The sequence below is a fragment of the Dipodomys spectabilis genome, unplaced genomic scaffold (genome assembly GCF_019054845.1).
Source record: "Dipodomys spectabilis isolate Male_0828 unplaced genomic scaffold, ASM1905484v1 ptg000185l, whole genome shotgun sequence".
Taxonomy (NCBI): Eukaryota; Metazoa; Chordata; class Mammalia; order Rodentia; family Heteromyidae; genus Dipodomys; species Dipodomys spectabilis.
Window position 1 is genome coordinate 1976619 of NW_024870862.1, and position 18326 is coordinate 1994944.

Here is an 18326-nt window from a genome sequence, read left to right on the forward strand (position 1 = left end):
TAGGTTTCCTGAAGCTTGCTAATTCTAAGGACTTGTGCAAAATCACAATGCTTCCTGTCATCTATGGCTGGTGAAGCTCATCAGGTTTTGAAACCTTTCACCTCTCCTAGTTGGGCCCTGGGTGGCTAGGTTTTGTGGTTGAACACAGGGCCAGGGTGCTCACCATGCGCTCAGAGCAGAAGCTCTTTGCTTTACCATCATTTGGTGTTACAGTTCCACTTTTGGTATCTGTGTTTGTGTGTGTGTGTGTGTGTGTGTGTGTGTGTGTGTGTGTGTGTGTGTGTGTGTTTGTGTGCACGTGTGTGCAAACACCAGTCCTGGAGCTTGAACTCAGTACCTGAGCACTGTACCTGAGTTTATCCTGTATAAGGATAGTGCACTACCACTTGAGCCACAGAGCCACTTCAGGCTTTTTTTCTAGTGATGTGGTACTGAGGATTCAAACCCAGGGTTTCGTACATGCAAAGCACTCTACCCCTAAGACACATTCCCAGCACTCCACTTCAGGTTTCTTTCTTTTCTTGTAAGTTGGAGGAATTGAAGACTGGGACTGGGTGCTCAAGTCTAGCACTTTACCACTTGAGCTCCAGTGCCTCCTCAGGCTTTCTGGTGGTTCACTGGAGAAAGCATCTCAAGGAATCTCCTGCCCAGGCTGGCTTTGAACTGTGATCCTCAGCTCTCAGGTTCCTGAGTAGCTAGGATGACAGGCATGAGTCACCAGTGCCCAGCTCCCACTTCAAGTTTCTAAGTAGTGAATAGAAGATAATAGTCTTTTCTGTCTGGGATAGTTTGGAACCCAGATCGTCAGATTCCTGAGCAGGCAGAATGACAGACCTCATCTAAAGACACCTAAGCTGTGACACTTTGCTGGAAGGTGGTGCTTGGCTCCACGTGATAGAGCGCTAGCCATGAGCACAAGAGGAAATTCAGCACCTAGGCTCTGAGTTGAAGGTTCATGATGGATTAAACTAAACCAAAACAATTGTCTGTAGGAGACAAGTCACTAGAGTTCAGTACATACATAAATTTGGCCCTTCTTTGGGGACATATCTGAACCTCAACTTTCTCACCAGCACAATCATCTTACTTGTGGAGCTATAACAAGGACCAGATGAAAGAAAACACCCCTTGAAGGGCTCAGCACACAGCACCCTGTGAAGGACTCGGAACACAGCAACCCGTGAAGGACTCAGTACCCAGCACCCCAGGAAGGAGTTGTACACTTCAAATTGAGTAATTGTAATAGAGTGGATTGAAAACTACACGTAAATATTTTCTCAGTCTACACATATAAAAGCACAAAGAAGAAGGGTCTAGTGTGCGCTAGGATGAGATTAAATAGGTTTCCTATCATAGTTCTACCTTGCCTGAGTTGCCTTGTGTTTCCCTTGGTTTCTTGTTTCCTATCATAGTTCTGCCTTGCCTGAGTTGCCTTGTGTTTCCCTTGGTTTCTTATTATACTAAGGCCTGGGACATTGGTTTCGTGGTTTAGCACTGATTCAATGTGTGCAGCATTGAGTGAGGCACTCACACCTCTCATGCCTGAGACCTGAGTCTCTTGAACTTTGAAAACAACACAGGAACATCTTTCTTGTTCCTGAGCCACAGGCCAAGTGAGCTGGCTTGAGCTGTCAGTTACAGTTACTTGGCGCTCAGAATTCCATTATGAGGGAGGTAGTGTCATCTCTCAGAGCCCAATGTTCTACGCTGCTTTCTCACATAAGACCATCCCAAAGACAAACTGGAGGCTGAAATCTCCCCTCCCACATCAGTTTATACACATATGGACATTGTTAAAATCCCAACATCCTCAGCTTGGACTAGATACCGGCATTGTCTCAGCCTCAAAGAGCCCTTCCTAGGTCAGATTCAGGTCTTATTTGTCACTGTTCTTCACAACCTGCACAAATCATTTTGCTTCTCAGGGCCCTCTCAGCCTGCCATGTGCTCCTAAGACATTGTTACGTTTTTGTTTCCTAATCTTCTGTTTGCTCTTGAAGCAACTGTGTGCTGTCACTTGGAAAAAAGATAAGTACTTAGACGTGGGAAAAATCAAAAAAGTATTGAAAACAAACATTACACATATAGTCAGACATTTTTACAGGTGTACAGTCTTGTAAGACAAGAGTACTTTTGATATATTTTGTCATATTTTATGACAGATGGGAAGGGGAAAAGGGAAGAGGTGCTGCATTGCATTCTCATAATTCAATGATTATTATTTTAAAATACTATATTTGAAGGAATGTAATATTTGAAGATAAAAACTGTGCTCCTGTTCTTTTTATAAGCTAGTCGTTAATAAAGCATTCCTCACTAAAGTCTTGTTGTCTGTGTCCCATGAACTATCCTCCTCCATCAAAATAATAAAGGAAAACCCTTCACAAATAAGTGGACTGTTGTCCAATCTCTGGATAAGTATTTAAGATACAATATTGCCTGTGATTTTGTGCGTGTACATGTGTGCGGGAGTGTGTGTGTATGTAGGTGAACGTGTGTCTGTGCATATGGGTGTTTTAGGAATTGAACAGGGACTATATGACAATCCCGAGCATCTTTACCTTGACTGTAGTGCTGTACCAATTGTGCCACAGTTCCAATGCAAGCTTTTTGTAGTGAACTGGAGAGGAGAGACTCATGAAAATTCCTGATCAGGCTGTCTGAACTAAATCTCACGTCTAAACCTCCTGATTAGGGAGAGTTATAATTATGAGTCTCCAGCACCTGGTGATAAAGCATTGTTACTGGAGAGAGTGGGATTGCATGTTTTAGTCCAGCTTCACAACACTCTATGTCATAAAACAGCAACAGCAAAACCCTATATCAAAATACAATAATAAGATGTAATTAGAACACAATTTAGTGATATAGTCTGCTAGCATAACTTTCAGGAAAAGTTGGTCTTAATGATTTAGTAACACAAAACCAAACAAAATGAGATAATTTCAGTAGATTCTATGAATTTTTAAAATTCCATCTTAATAATTTCAAAACATTATAAGGAACAAAAAAACATTCATACTTATAAGGAAGTGTTAAAAAGATAAAAGATGGCAGATTATGAAATGGAATATTCTACACTGCAGGAATATTATTGTCATGGTGAATATATGGTGGTATTGTTATGGTGAATATATGATAATGTTCTTCAGAGGAGCAATAGATAAATATATACTTAGTGCACATAGGTTAACTTGTCTATCTCTATCAACTTCCAGTCTTCTAGTGCACACTATCAATGTATTCATGTTTATGGTATATTCCAAAAAATAACTAGCAGAGGCAGGAGTTACCAAAATACATTAGCTTCAATGTTTTAGGCGATAAACGTGTTAATCATATTGACTATTTTATATATATTAAACATGTAATGTGTTATCATTATATCTCTAAATATGTACAAACACTACTTCAAATTGAAATGAAACACAACAAGGTTTTGAAGGCATATGCTTGTAAAGCTAGCTATTTGGGACATCAGTTTAAGACCAGTGTAGTTTTACCTGCAATGCTCCCCAACCCCTGGCTCTGTGTGATGGAATATGTCTATCATCCCAGGTCCATGGGGAGCTGAGAGCAGGAGGATTTGAATTCCATGCCATACTAGGCAAGAATTTCCACATGGCTCCATCTCAACCAAGGAAGGTTCAACACTCCCCCACCTAAGTGAAAATAAAAATAAGAGCATTGTAGTATAAGAAATGAACAATATTAAAACATGCCAATACAAACCATCATGAACAACACACATCTAGTGTTTGTTTCTCATACCTGTAATCCTAACAATAGCTAGGATTATATATGTGAGCCAGAGGCACTAAGCAGTTCATTATTTTAAAAATGTCTATTTGAGTGTCTGCTTTGACTCCGAGGTCTTTGATCAATTTGGAGTTGATTCTGGTGCAGGGGGATATATAAGGATCTAGTTTTAGTTTTATACAAATGATTAACCAATTTTGCCAGCACCATTTACTGAAGAGCCTGTCTTTCTTCCATTGTATTTTTTAGCTCCCTTATCGAAGATTAAGTGGCTGTGTCTGTAGGTTTATTTCTGGGGTATTAATTCTATTCCATTAGTCCTAAAATCTGTTCTTGTGCCAGAACCAAGCTGTTTTGATTACTATGGCTTTGAACTAGAGATTGAAATTTGGTATTGATATTCCTCCAGCACTGTTCTTTCTATTAAGGATCATTTTTGCTATTCGAGGTCTTTTATTGTTCCATATGAATTTTTGGACTGCTTGTTCTATTTTCTTGAAGAATGAGTTTGGAATATGGATACGTATCCCATTGAAATGGTAGATAGCCTTGGGAAATATTGCCATTTTCGCGATGTTGATCCTTACAATACAGGAGCATGGGAGTTTTTTCCACTTTCTAAGTTCTGTTTTGATTTCCTTTTTCAGGTTGTAAAATTTTCATCCTAGACGTCCTTCACTTCTTTGGTTAAGTTAATTCCTAGGTATTTTAATTTTGTGGGGCTATTACAAATGGAGTTGCTTTAAGGATTTCAGCCACGCTTTTCTCATTGTTGGCATACAGAAAAGCCATTGCTTTTTGAGGGTTAATTTTATACCCTGCCACTTTGCCAAAGTTTTGAATCAGCTGAGTAATTTGTGAGTGGAGTCCGTGAATAGGAGAAACCCTAGATCTCCTTGGCACAGGCAGAAATTTTCTTAATAGAAACTCAGAAACACAACCATTCAAAGAAAGGTTGGACAAATGGGATTGCATGAAATTGCAGAGATTCTGCAGGGCAAAGGTCATAGGTAGCAAGATCAATAGAAAGCTCTCTACTGGGAGATCTTCACTAGCCATACAACGGACAAGGGTCTCATAACTAAAATATACTTGGAACTCAAAAAATTAAATCCCCCAACAACAAGTTCGCAAAGAATTAACTGCCCAATAAATAAGTAAGCTAAGACTTAAAGAGAAAATTCTCTGAAGAAGAAAAAAGGATGGCCAATAGACACCTGAAGAAATGCTCAACCTCTCTAGCCATCAAAGAAATTCAAATCAAAACAACACTGAGATATCACCTCACCCCAGTTAGAATGACTATAATCAAGAGCTCTAATAACAACAGATGCTGGAGGAGATTTGGCCAAAAGAGAACCTTACTGCATTGTTAGTGGCAGTGTAAATTTTTTAAACCACTTTGGAAAGCAGTATGGAGGTTGCTCAAAAGACTCCACATAGAGCTCCCCTATGACCCAGCAATCCCACTTTTGGGCATTTGCCAAAATGATCACAAACAAGACCATACTAAAGTTACCAGCACAACTATGTTTATTGCAGCATTATTTACCATAGCTAAGATATCGAACCAACCCAGATGCCCCTGAGTAGATGAATGGATCAATGTGCTATATATACACAATGGAATTCTATGTCTCCATCAACAGGGATGACATTGCCCCATTTGTTAGGAAATGGAAAGCCTTGGAAAAAAGTATATTAAGTGAAGTAAGCCAGGCCCAAAGAAACATAGGTTCCATGGTTTCCCTTATTTGCAATAACTGGTATATGTCTAAGACAAGCAGAAACGGTCAGATAAGTTGATGTTAAGTGAAATGTACCACCAAAATAAGGATTCCAATGCTTTCTCTTACTTGTGATTGTTTCTAACATATTTATTAGATGATTTTTTGTTGCTTTGTATGTCCTACCCCAACGGTATAACCCTTGCTTTCACTCTATTTGATGTTTGTATAATTTCTGGAGGGGAAGGGAAAAAACAATTCTTTACATAGGCATACAGGTGGACCCATTGTAACCAAGAGATATACAAAACATTTTGTCAAAAAACGAATTTTACAACTTTGGCCCGGGGTGGTAGGGAGTGGGGGGTGGTAAATTGGGAGGTGTGGGTGGGAGATAAGATGGGATGGGAAGGAGAAACAAAGGAGGGGGCAACAATATATATATATATATAGAAAGGTAATATACTTATTACCTTTCTCATGTAATTGTAACCCCTCTGTATGGTATTTTCACAATAATAATAAAAACAGACTATTTGAAGCCAGGTGCCAGTGGCTCATGGCTTTAATCCCAGTTACTCATGAGGCTAAGTTCAATGCCAGCCCAGGAAGCAAAGTCCCCATAAGACTCTTACCTCCAATTAAAAATTCAAAAGACAGAAGTGGTTCCCTGGTTCAACTGGTAGAGTGCTGACTAACTTGAGCACAGAGTCTCAGGGACAGTGCCAAAGTCCTGAATTCAAGCCCCACAACTGGCAAAAATAAATAAATAAACATTTAAATGTCTGAATTGCTTGTGAATTAAAATGGCAGTGGTGGTATACAATTCTACAGTCTACTACAGAATTCATTTTATTTGTGGTTAGAAAAAGTAGCAGCACTTGAATAAAGGACATTTTTTCATAAACTAGGACAGATTGGTCTTTAATTAGAGTAAATTGCTGGACTCATACATAATATTTTTGGTTGGTTTTTGTTTTGTTTTTAGGACAGGATGAGAAACCTTATTTCTGCCAATGGCTATTTGGATATGTATGACATCATTCACAGGCCATGCAGAATTAACAGTAAAGACAGGAACAGACCAGTGGCAATAAACTTATTTGTCTTTATGCCATGCTTCAAATGATTTGTTTAGCTTATATGTCCCTATGGCCTACAGTTGTCTATTCCGTTCTTCCTCAAAATACAGGCACGTTCTACCAATTCAGATTTGAGCCAGGCGATATGCAGTATTAGTGCCAATAGTTGAGGAAAATTCTAACACAACCAGGGAAGCATGAAACCAACACTTTAGCAGCTGGACACTGGTGACTCAGGCCTATAATCCTAGCTACTAAGGAGGCTGATGATCAGAGTTCAAAGCCAGCTGGAGTGAGAAAATTTGTGAGACTCTTCTCTCCAATTAAAAACCAAACAGCCATAAATGGAGCTGGGGCTCCAGACTTAGAGTAGCCTTGATTACAAAAAGTCGGGGGCAGTACCAAGTCCTGGGTTCAAGCTGAAGGTTAGGCACAAAAACAAAAAAATCAACAACATAAAAAAAACCCAGAAACTAGGAGAAAGCTCAGAAAGGATGGCATTGTCTACAAGACAAATGTACACATTACATGAATTGTGAAATGGTAACCTCACTGTACACTTCTAAGTAACAATTACATTTAAAAAAGAATCTGAGAAATGCCAAAGCAATAGGTCCTTATGATGTGCCTCAACTTTCCAGAATTTCAAAGTCCCATCATCTGAGCTGGTAGCACACAGGTTGTAGCCCAGGGTGATGATAAAATATGAAACCAGAGATCCTTTCAGATTGTCCCACCAACACTTCTATTACTTTAAGCAAAAATCAAAACAAAGGAAAGCAAACAAAATAGACTTTCCGGTTAATTAAGCTGCTATTAAATATTCCAGGCATAATTATACTGTTAAATTGTGAGGTAGTACATACGTTTTGTAGATACAGAACTCACATGTGTCACAAAATTATCCATGGATTCATAACTAGAAACTCTGAAGTGTAAAGTATATTAATTAGGTGAGTTTCATTAGGTAGCCAATGAAGAGAAAACCACATGGTATTCAGTCTGGTAAAGTAGTTTATTTACTGAACTGCTGCCCATGCCATACATGGTTGAAAGGCATTTACAAAAAAATGGGGTGACTCAACCTCGGGCTAGGATGCATCCAGGCGAAGGACCGGATGAGGTGTGATCAGGTGGGGGAAACTTCTGGCCACACTGGATATAGATGTGACTTCAGGGCTTGGGACTCACCTCTGGTCAGATGGAAAATGTGACCAGAGGCTGACCAGTTTTTGACTTAGCAGGAGGGGGAGATGGCTGCCTCCAGGTGTGCCAGATACCTAGGTAACATATAAAAGGTGGAAACATAGCCAAGAAATGGGAAGGTGTCTGCATAGGGTCTGCATGGCCTGGGGCAGACCTAATACCAAATACAAGTAGTACCTCTGCCATGTGTCTCCTGACTCCAAACAATTCATTCTCAATCATTTTCTTTGTTTCTCCTTCCTTCCTTCCTTCCTTCCTTTCTTGCTTCCTTCCTTCCTTCCTTCCTTCCTTCCTTCCTTCCTTCCTTCCTTCCTTCCTTCCTTCCTTCCTTTCTTTCTTTCTTTCTTTCTTTTCTTTCTTTTCTTTCTTTCTTTCTTTTCTTTCTTTCTTTCTTTCTTTCTTTCTTTCTTTCTTTCTTTCTTTCTTTCTTTCTTTCTTTCTTTCTTTTTTTTCTTTCTTTCTTTCTTTCTTTCTTCCTTTCTTTCTTCCTTTCTTTCTTCTTTTTCTTCTTTTCTTTCTTTTTACTTTATTTCTCCTTTCTTTCTTTCCTTCCTTCCTTCCTTCCTTCTTGCCTTCCTTCCTTCCTTCCTTCCCTCCTTACTTCCCTCCTTCCTTCCTTTCTTTTCTCACTCCCTTCCCCCTCTCTCTCCTCTCTTTCACTCACCCTCCCTCTCTTCTCTCCCTTAGTATTCTCAACTCTCAAATAATGAACACTTGCTGAGTTGAACTCCCAGGCTGGGAAGAGCAGGTCAAATGGCTACAGTGAAATTTAATTTAATATTTCTTTACAGCTCTACCACAGGTCACTGGAATCAAATAATGAACACTCAGCAGCATTTCATCTCAAGCCATTTGGAAGAGGAAAGCAAGCATGCTCACTGCATTCTGTGGGGATCACCCTGGGAAGGTGGGGCAGACATCTCCATCCTCTTGGCTGAATCTCAGCTTAGTTTCTGTATCAGGAGATGTGACTGCCTCCAAGTGTGCCAGTTACCTAATTGACACAGGTACTAGGCAGAAACTTAGCCTCTTGTGGTGCTGAGATTAATGGCATGATTCAACATGATCCACTAGTTTGTTGAGACTGGGACTTCCTAAACTTTTGGTTAGGCTATGTTCAAATTGTGATCTATTTATTTCTGATTGCTAATCATGATTATAGATGTGAACCAGCACATCATACCATTCAAAGTCCTTTATTCCACATGGAAGACATGAAGTTTATGTTCCCAAATGATATACAAGTTGGCAGACAGCAAAAGAAGTCATTAATTCTTATCGAAGTGTGTTTTTATTGTGAAACAAAATTACTTAGCAAAATATCTGAATACTGTGATTATACTTTCAAACTTACCCTATATTTTTATCAAATCACCTATATTGGGCAATGATTAACTCAAATTACCTGTAATCATTTATTTCTGTCATATCTTCTAGAGGTAGGCATAACTGGAGCTCACACCATTAACTAAAGTGGTAGAATTTGAGAGGATCACAGTTCTGAATCAGTGTAGGAAGGAAAAGTACCATTCATATCAACCTACTAGGTAGGGATATTGGAATGCAATTATCATCCCTGTTTTTTTGGATGGGTGCAAAAATTGCTACTCTATGAATAAAGTAACTTAAACAAGAAAGGATTAAAGTGAGATTGCTTTCAATAATGCATTTAGACAATCTATACTAAGGGCAGGCTACTGGAATTCACACCACTAATTGAAGTGGTAAAATTTGAGAAGATCACAGTTCAGAACAAGTGAGCAAGAAAAGTAGTAAGAGTCTCATATCATCCTAAAGCCTGGCATGTGCTATGGTTGTAATGACTATTGCTCCCTTCGGCTCCCTAATAATAAGGGATTCAATTATCACTATGTATACAAACAATACCTCATGTTAATAGTTTTAACCACAAGGTAGGTTGATGCCTTAGTTTGTGGACATGCCTGTGGCCACTCACCCCCACCACTCTAGTAGAATGAATATAAAGCATGTTAAGCAGGATTTTGGGATCCAGAACCTGGCAATGAGGCTTTGGGTCCTCTGATGCCTTCTTTCCTATTACTTCCTGTGATTTCTCAGTTTTTTGCCTGGTAGCCCATCATCTTTGCTGTTCCATGGTTGAGGTTAGTGACAGTACTGATATGTGAACACCTCAAAACAAACTATAGAAAAACACTTCCTTAGAGAAGATTCACAAACGTATAGGAGCACCTGGAAAGATACCAAACATCAGCAGTCATCCTGTGATCCTCTAGCAATAAAGTATAATTCAGGAGTATCTTTACTTTTGATAATATAAGAGATGGAAAATTGACCCTTTTGTACATTTGTTACTTGGTATTGCAAAAATTTTCAGGAATACATATATATTGTGAAATAATGTTATTTATTTCACTGGTCACGCACCTCATCACCGGAGTGATGACCTTGTCTTATCTCAGTTGCCTGATTCAAACATAGATGAGTGTGAATTGCCTAATTATGAACATTCCTCTATGAAACTCAACAACACAGAATGAAGTGTGAGGGTCAGGCCATTCCATACTTCTAAGGATTTCACATATATTAAGGATTCACATACATCTACACTGCTCAGCACTCATTGCACATTGGTGTGTTATAATTGGCTTCAGATCAGAAATACGCTAGAGCGTAAAGTGGAATGATGGGCTGTACATTTTCAACCCAAGAGTGATGATCACCCCCTGCAATAATTCTCAGTGGAGAATCTTTCCTATACATTTTACTGACTTAGCTTCTACTCTGTGCTTTACCATTATTAGGGAGGGTCACACTGTATCGAGCTAGAATACTGCAGCAACCTTAGCTGCCCTTGAATTTTATCTCCAATCTTGATACCAAGGTCAAGTCCACAACTCTGATCACATAGTTAGTGGGCACCTGAATTTTTCAAGCCTGGTTAAAAATTCAACTATCATTGCTCACTGCCAGTGTTAAAGATCTCACTCCTTTTGATTTATTGTGTATCTCCTTGTATTTCCAACACTGCCTTAGATGTTGGTGTTTGAAGTAGAACCTTTATTTTGCATTTGATTTATGGAGGTGTTAGTGATGCCAGTTGACCTACATCTATTATAATGTAAATAATTGGATGTTTTGACATATGAATTTAATTTTGGCAATTGAAGAATGAATACACATCACTCACAAAAGTTTCTTTATATGTACTGGTATTACCTTATGGTAAATTGCCTAAAAGTCAGTCATGGGAGCATATGTCCCTAATACCATCACTTCTGTCAATGAGACAAGTCTTGAAAGGTGAGACTACTTGGCACTTCATAGTGATAACCTTCCTCCAAGAAAGGCGATAGAATAGCAAAAAGAGCAAATGAATCTTCCAAATGTTTTTTTTTTTTTTAATTTTATTTTATTTTATTTGAGAACATACTGTACAGAGGGGTTACAATTACATGGGCAGGATAATGCATACATTTCTTGCCAAGCATTGCAGCCTCCTCCTTTGTTTACCCTTCACCTCCCTCCCCAGCCTCCCCCCTCCCTCCAACCCAATCATACCCCCTCTCCCCCCCCCCCACCGACATTGTAAAGCTGGTTTTGACATGACATTTTGTACTTCTCATTGTTGCAACAGGTCCACCTGAATCCTTAAACGACTTGTTTGTCCCCATCTCCTCCACATGTTATACTGACATCAAATATAGTGAAAGCGGGGGTTACACTGTGGGGGAGGGACATACAAAGCAACAAAGAAATAATCTTATAAATGCGTTAGAAACACATGCATGAAAGAAACAAAAACATTAAAATACATATTTGAGGTTTCCTTTTCCTAACATCACATTATCTGACTTTTTCCGCTTGACTCATAACTATACTAGATATTGCAAATAAGGGAAACCATGGGACCTATGTTTCTTTGGGCCTGGCTTACTTCACTTAATATAATTTTTTCCAAGCCTTTCCATTTCCTAACAAATGGGCCAATGTCATTCTTTCTGATGGAGGCATAGAATTCCATTGTGTATATATACCACATCTTCTTGATCCATTCATCTACTGAGGGGCATCTGGGTTGGTTCCATGTCTTAGCTATGGTAAATAATGCTGCAATATACATAGTTGTGCTGGTAGCTTTAGTGTGGCCTTGTTTGTGATCATTTGGGTAAATGCCCAAAAGTGGGATTGCTGGGTCATTGGGGAGCTCTATGTGGAGTCTTTTGAGGAACCTCCATACTGCTTTCCAAAGTGGTTGAACAAGTTTACATTCCCACCAACAATGAAGTAAGGTTCCTTTCTGTCCACATCCCCTCCAGCATCTGTTGTTGTTAGAGTTCTTGATTTTTGCTGTTCTAACTGGAGTGAGGTGATATCTCAATGTTGTTTTGATTTGCATTTCTTTTATGGCTAGGGATGTTGAACATTTCTTCATGTGTCTATTGGCCATCCTTCTTTCTTCTTCAGAGAAGCTTCTCTTTAAGTCTTTCGCCCACTTACTTATTGGGCAGTTGTTTCTTTGAGGATTTGTTGTTGGGTGGTTTAATTTTTTGAGTTCCAAGTATATTTTAGATATGAGACCCTTGTCCGTTGTATGGCTAGTAAAGATCTTCTCCCAATCCGTGGGCTTTCTATTGATCTTGCTAGCTATGTCATTTGCCCTGCAGAAGCTCTGCAACCTTATACAATCCCATTTGTCCAGCCTTTCTTTGATTTGATGTGTTTCCGGGTCTCTATTCAGAAAATTTCGGCCTGAGCCCAGGAGACCCAGGGTTTCTCCTATTCCATCCTGTAATGTTTTCAGAGTGTCTGCTTTGACTTCAAGGTCTTTGATCCATTTGGAGTTGATTCTGGTGCAGGGTGATATATAAGGATCTAGCTTTAGTTTTCTACATGTAGTTAACCAGTTTTGCCAGCACCATTTACTGAAGAGGCTGTCTGTCTTCCATTCTATTGTTTTAGCTCCCTTATCGAAGATTAGATGGCTATAGGTCTGTAGGTTCATTTCTGGGTTTTCAATTCTATTCCATTGGTCCTGAGGTCTGTTCTTATGCCAATACCAAGCTGTTTTGATTACTATGGCTTTATAGTAGAGTTTGAAATTTGGTATTGATATTCCTCCAGCAGTGTTCTTTCCGTTGAGGATCGTTTGTGCTATTCGGGCTCTTTTATTGTTCCATATGAATTTTTGGATTGCCTCTTCTATTTCCTTGAAGAATGAGGGTGGAATTTTGATAGGTATTGCGTTGAATTTGTAGATAGCCTTGGGGAGTATTGCCATTTTCACGATGTTAATCTTTCCAATCCAGGAGCATGGGAGGTTTTGCCATTTTTTAAGTTCTGTGTTGATTTCCTTTTTCAAGATTTTAAAGTTTTCATCATAGAGGTCCTTCACTTCTTTAGTTAAGTTAATTCCTAGGTATTTTATTTTTTGTGGGGCTATTACAAATGGAGTTGCTTTCCTAATTTCAGCCACACTTTTCTCATTGTTGGCATACAGAAAAGCCATTGATTTTTGGGGGTTAATTTTATAACCTGCTACTTTGCCAAAGTTTTGAATCAGCTTGAGTAATTTGGGAGTGGAGTCTATGGGATTCTTTAAATACAAGATCATGTCATCTGCAAAGAGGGAGAGTTTTATTTCTTCTTTCCCTATTTGGATCCCCTTTATGTCTGCATCTTGTCTTATTGCTGTAGCTAGGCATTCTAATACTAGATTGAAGAGGAGTGGAGAGAGTGGGCATCCTTGTCTTGTTCCTGAGTTAAGAGGAAATGGCTTTAGTTTTTCACCATTGAGTATAATGCTGGCTGTAGGTTTGTCATATACAGCCTTTATTGTATTGAGGAATGTTCCATGGATTCCTAATTTTTTCAAAACCTTCATCATAAAGGGGTGTTGGATCTTGTCGAATGCTTTTTCTGCGTCTATTGAGATAACCATGTGGTTCTTATTCTTGCTCCTGTTGATGTGATGAATAATATTAATTGATTTGCGTATATTGAACCAGCTTTGCATCCCTGAAATGAATCCTGTTTGATCGTGGTGTATGATTTTTTGGATGAATTGTTGAAGTCGGTTGGCCAAAATTTTGTTGAGAAGTTTTGCATCAATGTTCATCAAAGAAATGGGTCTATAGTTCTCTTTCTTTGATGAGTCCCTGCCAGGTTTTGGGATGAGGGTTATGATGGCTTCATAGAATGTGTTCGGTAGTGAGCTTTCTCTTTCAATTTCATTGAAGAGTTGGAGGAGAATTGGTGTGAGCTCTGCTTTGAAGGCCTTGTAAAATTCCGCTGTAAAACCATCTGGTCCTGGACTTTTCTTAGCTGGGAGGTCTCTTATTGCTGTTTCTATTTCAATGCTTGATATGGGCCTGTTAAGATAGTTTACCTCATCTTGGTTTAGTTTTGGCATGTCAATATTTGCTAGGAAGAGGTCCATTTCTGTCAAGTTCTCAAACTTATTAGCATAAAGTTTTGAGAAGTATTCCCTTATAATGTTCTGAATCTTGCTTGTTTCCGTGGTGATGTTTCCATTCTCATCTCTGAGTTTATTAATTTGGGTGTGTTCTCTTCTTTTTCTGATAAGATTTGCTAAGGGTCTGTCAATTTTGTTGAGTTTTTCGAAGAACCAACTCTTTGTTTTGTTGATTCTTTCTATAGTTTTTTTGGATTCTAATTCATTTAATTCTGATTTAATTTTGATTATTTCTTTCCGTCTACTGGATTGGGGTTTATCTTGCTGCTCTTTTTCAAGGAGGTTTAGATGTGTCATTAAATTGTTAGTTTCAGATCTTTCCAATTTGTTGATGTAGGAGCTCAGAGCTATAAACTTGCCTCTGAGTACTGCCTTTGCTGTGTCCCAGAGGAGCTGGTATTTTGTGTGTTCATTTTTGTTGAATAGCATGAACATTTGAATTTCCTTTCTAATCTCTTCCATGACCCACTCATGATTCAGCAGTGTGTTGTTCAGCCTCCATGTGATACCGGACTTTCTTTGGTGGCTTTTGGTGTTGAGTTCTAACTTTATTCCCTTGTGGTCAGAGAGAATGCAAGGTATAACTTCAATGTTTCTGAATTTAGACAAGTTTGCTTTGTGGCCTAAAATGTGGTCTATTTTAGAAAACGTTCCATGTGCTGCTGAGAAAAACGTGTATTCTGATGCTGCTGGGTGAAATGTTCGGTAAATGTCTGTTAAGTCTAGTTGATCTATGCAGCTGTTTAGAACTGCGCTTTCTCTGTTGAGTTTTTGCCGAGTTGATCTATCTAGTGGGGAGAGTGGTGTGTTAAAATCCCCAACGATTAATGTCTTTGGATCTATATGGGATTTGAGGGAAAGTAGTGTTTCTTTGATAAATTTGGGTGCTCCATTGTTTGGCGAATAGATATTTAGAATTGTAATATCCTCCTGAAGGAGAGATCCTTTAATTAGTATGTAGCGACCTTCTTTATCTCTTTTCACGAATTTTAATTTGAAGTCTATTTTATCTGATATTAGGATTGCAACTCCCGCCTGTTTATGCGGTCCGTTTGCTTGGTAGATTTTGTTCCAGCCTTTAACATTGAAAATGTGTTTGTTTTTACGGGCAAGATGTGACTCGTGCAGGCAGCAGATAGAAGGGTCTTGTTTTTTAATCCAACTAGACAGTCTATGTCGCTTAATTGGAGAGTTCAGTCCGTTAACATTAAGAGATAGGACTGAGAGGTATTTGGGAGTTCCTGCCATGTTATCTACCTTCTTGGGGGCTGCGAAAACTGGGTTCTTCCTATGGTTCTTGGATTCTCAGTTTGGGTGCAGTTTCTTGGCCTTTATTGCGGTCTTGTTGGTTTTCTATGTGTAGGACATCTTTAAGAATCTTTTGTAGGGCTGGTTTGGTGGAGATGTATTGTTTCAATTTTTCTTTGCTATGGAAGGTTTTTATTTGGCCTTCAGTTATGAAGGAGAGTTTAGCTGGGTACAGTATTCTTGGTTGATAGTTGTTTGTTTTTAGGGCATGGCATACATCATTCCAGGCTCTTCTTGCTTTGATTGTCTCTGCTGAGAAATCTGAGGTGATTCTAATTGGTTTCCCTTTATAAGTGATTACCCTTTTCTCTCTGACAGCTTTAAGGATCTTTTCCTTGTTCTGAGTTGATCCTGTGTGGATTATAATGTGACGGTGGGATGTCCTATTCTGGTCTGGTCTATTTGGGGTTCTAAAGGCTTCTTGTATCTGGACAGGCCTATCTTTTTGCATGTTTGGGAAGTTCTCTGCTAGGATCCTGTTAAACAGATTTCCTAGACCATTAACTTCTGTTTCTAGGTGCTCCTCTACACCCATTATCCTTAGATTAGGCCTTCTGATGGTGTCTTCCAGGTGTTGGATAGATCTATCATATTTCTTGGACTTGTCTTGGATGGTTGTATGTTCTTTCTCTATAATATCTAGGCTGTCTTCAATCCCTGAGATTCGATCTTCTGCATGTTCTAACCTGCTGTCAAGACTCTCTACTTTGTTTTTTATCTCTTTTCCTTCTAGTTGGTCAGCTTTGATGGCTTCAAGTTCTTTGTTGAAGCTCTGTTTTAGGTCTTGTATGAATTTCTTTACTTCCTTAATTTGGTGTTCAGTGTTTGTTCTCAAATCACTTAGTTGATTGGTTATGGTTTCTTTGGGCTCCCATTCCTTCTGTTGGGTTCCATTCAGCATTCCCTTTGTGGTCTCCCTGACTTCCTTCATCTCTTTGTTAATGGATTCCATGAATGCCTTTAGTGATCTTTGTGTGTTCTCTACCTGGTCTCTCAATTCCTGTATTACTCTTTGATTAGCTTCCTCCCGTTCGCGGGATTCCTGATCTCTTTGAGTGTTCTCAGCCTGCTCACGCCATTCCTCCCTTTCTCTTTGAGTATTCTCAAGTTGTTCACGCAAATCCTGTATCAGTTTTTGAGTAGCTTCCTCACGCTTGTGATATTCCTGTATAAACTTCTGGGATGCCTCCTCTCTCTCCCTATCACGCTCATACAGAGTCCTTTGTACGTTGTCAAACTTTTCATTTATCATGTTTGCCAGCAGTGTTTGTAGAGCTGTTTGGGAACTCTCCTCTGGATTATTCATTATCTGTTCTAACCCCTGATTATCAGGATTGGGAATTGAGATACCCGAATTTGTCATTTTTCTTGTGTTTTTCCGGCTTACTCTGCCCATTTGAGATGAAGATAGCACCAGTTTTGTGCTAGAACACTATCTTAAGGCAACCATCAACCAAAGTTTGCATTTGTACAGTCAATAGTCTACAGATACAATCTAGTTCAACAGATACATCTATTCGACATCAAACAACTATATGTTAAAGGACTTTGAACCACAGAGAAGAATTTGGAAAACCAGAAATTATTAGGGTTAGGGAGAGATGTGGGTAAAAAATAGGAATAGATTGGTGTGGGAAGGCACAGGGAGAGTTAACTATGTCCTAATCACAATGCAGGAAATAGGTTGGGTAGGATGTAAGTAGAGAGAGAGAGAAAAGGGAAGAAAGGGAAAGGGGAATGAAAAGAGACCAGAAAAAAAATAGAGACGTAAAAATTAATGTTATTTTAGAGATTAAAAGACCATCTATTTATAGAGGGATATGAATATGTTGAGAGAAAGGGAGGGACATAGAGGAGATGAGAAAAACTTTTAAAAAATGCTTAAAATATTATATAGGTATAAAGAGGTAGTACTGTTATTAATGAATTTAAGTCTCAGAGGTTTTGAATTGAGTAATAAGTTTGTGGATTAAGTGTGTACACAATGGGGGATAGGGTCTACTGGTTAACTACGGGTTTATCTGAGGATGTGCAGGACAAGAGTTAAGTCACATAAAGGTGAACAAAGAGGAAAAGTTGGAAAGGATAGGAAAGTGAGAAGAAAAGATCAGAAGTTCAGTAGAGCTAGAAAAAAAACAAAAACAAAAAGATAATTAAGAATGAATGAAAAAGAGAAAGAAGACAAGAAAAGAAAAGAAAACACACATTCACGTATTCCTAAAATAAAAATTATAAGAGGAGAAAAAAAAATTAATGGAAAACAATTATTTTTTCAGAAGAGGCAAAAATTAAAGATTAATAAAAGTTTTAGAAAAGCAAAAAAAAAATTTTTTATATATATATAAGGTAACAAAAAACGAAAAAAAAAAACAAAACAAGAAAAAGAAAAAAAGAAAAGAAGAAGAAGAAGAAAAAAAAAGTTCTTTGATTTTTTTTTTTTTTTTTTGGAGGGGTGGGAAGAGTCCTGTATCTCCCTTTTGTCTGTAACCAGAGTCTGGTTGGAGTCTCTGGTCAGCTTGAGGTCCTGTGGCTTGATTGGTTTCTTAAGTCAGTTTGTTGGAACAGGCAGAAAAATGCTCTGCTTTACCCAAGATTTTGAGATCCCCCTCCCAGGTTAGTTTACTGGGAGGGTGATCTGCTTTGAGAATCACAAAAGAGGGGGATGCAGTGATGAGGCTAGGTTTTGGGTAGAGTTGAGGTCTTTCAAGGAACAGTAGCTTTTCCCTGGGGCTATTTTGTGAAAAAAAAAACTCACAGCACCCAGCCTGGAGCCATTCTCAGGGTTTCTGT